This window comes from Arachis ipaensis, chromosome B08 (genome assembly GCF_000816755.2).
Source record: "Arachis ipaensis cultivar K30076 chromosome B08, Araip1.1, whole genome shotgun sequence".
Lineage (NCBI taxonomy): Eukaryota > Viridiplantae > Streptophyta > Magnoliopsida > Fabales > Fabaceae > Arachis > Arachis ipaensis.
Genome location: NC_029792.2, coordinates 78912314 through 78915639, shown reverse-complemented (window position 1 = coordinate 78915639; position 3326 = coordinate 78912314).

Here is a 3326-nt window from a genome sequence, read left to right as displayed (position 1 = left end):
CTTGTGGGATGAACCTTATCTCTTTAAGAGATGTGCAGACGGAATAATCCGTAGGTGTGTGCCTAGAGAAGAGGCACAGAGAATCCTATGGCATTGTCATGGATCTCAATATGGAGGCCATTTCGGAGGTGAGCGAACAGCCACCAAGGTCCTCCAATGTGGCTTCTATTGGCCCACACTCTATAAAGATTCCCGAGAGTTTGTAGGTAACTGTGACAGTTGCCAAAGAGCTGGTAATCTGCCCCATGGTTACGCCATGCCTCAACAAGGAATCTTAGAAATTGAGTTGTTTGACGTATGGGGAATTGACTTCATGGGACCTTTCCCACCATCATACTCAAACACTTATATTCTGGTGGCAGTTGACTATGTATCAAAATGGGTTGAGGCTATTGCCACACCCACCAATGATACTAAAACGGTGCTGAAGTTCCTCCAGAAACACATCTTTAGCAGGTTTGGTGTCCCTAGAGTACTAATCAGTGATGGGGGCACTCACTTCTGCAATAAACAGCTTTACTCTGCCATGGTTCGGTATGGAATTCGCCACAAGGTGGCCACTCCATATCATCCACAAACCAATGGGCAAGCTGAAGTCTCTAATAGAGAATTAAAGAGAATCCTGGAACGGACAGTAAATACCGTAGAAAGGATTGGGCACGGAGCTTGGATGATGCTCTGTGGGCTTACAGGACAGCATTCAAGACCCCTATAGGGACATCTCCATACCAACTCGTGTATGGAAAGGCATGTCACCTGCCCATGGAACTGGAACATACGGCCTACTGGGCAACCAGATTCCTAAACTTTGATGCCAAACTAGCAGGAGAAAAATGATTACTCCAGCTAAATGAGCTAGAGGAATTCAGATTCACAGCTTTCGAAAACGCCAAGCTTTATAAAGAAAAGTCAAAAAAGTCGCATGACAGAAAGCTGTCATCTAGAATCTTTGAATCAGGACAGAAGGTTCTGTTGTTTAACTCTAGACTCAGGCTATTCCCCGGGAAACTGAAATCCCGGTGGAAGGGACCATACGTGATTACAAGTGTATCACCATATGGTTATGTGGAGCTTCAAGATATTGATTCTGATAAGAAGTTCATTGTCAATGGACAGAGAATCAAGCATTATCTTGAAGGCAACATTGAGCAAGAATGCTCAAGGCTAAAGCTAGATTAAAAGCTCAGCAAGGTCCAGCTAGAGACAATAAAGAAGCGCTTACTGGGAGGCAACCCAGCCATGGGGCAACAATCCTCTAAGCATTTTACCCTATTTTTTTATTTTATTTTTATTTTTTATTTGTTTATATAAAGTTCACTGACACTAAGGTGAGGAATCATTTACAGAAGACCTCGGCACACAAAACAGAGAAAAAGAGCTCACTGGCAAGAAAACGCCAGTAAAAGTGCATTCTGGGCGTTCAACGCCCAAAATGGGCATACACTGGGCGCTGAACGCCAGTAATGGTAGCAATCTGGGAGTTCAACGCCAGAAATGGGCACCCATTGGGCGTTGAACGCCAGTAATGGCAGCAGCTGGGCGTTGAACGCCCAAGAGAGCAGCATTTGGGCGCTGAACGCCCATAACAGGCAGTGTTTGGGCGTTCAAACGCCAGGAAGGTAGGGAGGAGCCAAATTCATTTTTTCCACACGTATTTCCATTCTAATTTCAAATTTTATGTTTCAATGCTTGATTTTTACATGAACATGTTAAGAACCCTGATTTCTAAAATCCTTAATTTCTAAAAATCCCTCTTTCCAAATTCAATCCAACTCTTTTCAAATCTTTTCTGAAAACAAATCTAACTTTTTCACTCTAAAATCTTTTCAACTAATCCATATCTTTTTCAAAATTCAGATTTATCTTTTTCAAAAATCTATCATATCTCTTCAAAATTAAACTATATCGTCTATCTTATCTTTCTTTTTATCTTATCTTTTTCCAATTTTTCGAAAACCCACCCCTCCATCCCTTTAAATTTGGGGTCAGCCTCTCTCCTCCTCTATCAACAATTGCACCTAGCTCTCCTTCTATCCCTCTCCTTTCTTTTCTTTTGCTTGAGGACAAGCAAACCTCTAAGTTTGGTGTGTTTATCCGAGATCACTAAGATCATGGCTCCTAAAGGAAAACAACCCACTCCAAGAGGCAAGAAAGAGAGCGTTCCAAAACCACTTTGGAATCAAGGGAAGTTCTTATCTAAAGAACATTCAGACCATTATCTTAAAATAATGGGTCTGAGATCAGTGATCCCAGAAATTAGATTCGATCTGAAAGAAGATGAATATCCAGAGATCCAGGAGCAAATTCGAATCAGGAACTGGGAAGTCCTAGCTAATCCTGAAACGAAAGTTGGAAGGAACATGGTCCAGGAGTTCTATGCTAATATGTGGCAGACTGACAAGCAAAAACTATCTGGAACTACCTTATATGAATTTCGGAGCATGGTCAGAGGAAAGATTGTTCATACCACCCCTGACAAGATCAGAGAGATCTTAAAGCTACCTCAGCTAAAGGACGATCTAGACTCCTTCAACAGGAGGATGATGAGAGCAGACATTGACCTGGATAAGATTCTAGAGGACATATGTATCCCTGGAGCCAGGTGGACCACCAACACAAAGGGTGTCCCAAATCAACTCAAGAGAGAGGATCTCAAACCAGTCGCCAGAGGATGGCTAGACTTCATTGGGCATTCTCTGTTGCCTACTAGCAACCGTTCTGAAGTCACAGTTAAAAGAGCAGTGATGATCCATTGCATCATGATGGGAAAGGAAGTGGAGGTTCATCAGTTGATTTCAGCTGAACTCTACAAAATTGCTAACAAAAATTCTAAAGAGGCCAGGTTGGCTTATCCAAGCATGATTTCTCTACTCTGCAAGGACGCTGGAGTGAGGATGGGAATAACTGAGTATATCTCAATTGAGAAGCCAATCACCAAAGCATCAATGGAAAAACAACAAGCACAGGATGATCCCATCAAGAAGAGAGCACAGGAATTCCTCCCAGAAATCCCTCAATCTATATACTGGGAGTATCTTGAGACGTCTGTTACCAAGATACGGGAAGCTATGGAGCAAATAATAAAAGAACAGAAGGAACACAGTCAAATGCTGACCTATATGTTTAAAGAACAAGAGGAGCAAGGGCGTGACTTAAGGGAATTGAAGCGCCAAAAGTCTTCTCTTGTAGGACCTCTATGATTAATGATGATATACTGAGGATTCCATTTGAAGATATTCCTGTGATAGTGTCTCAATTCCGTCTTTAACCTTTAATTGTTGGAAATAAGACCCCCTTGCCCCCAAGGAGACTAGGAACCCCACGAG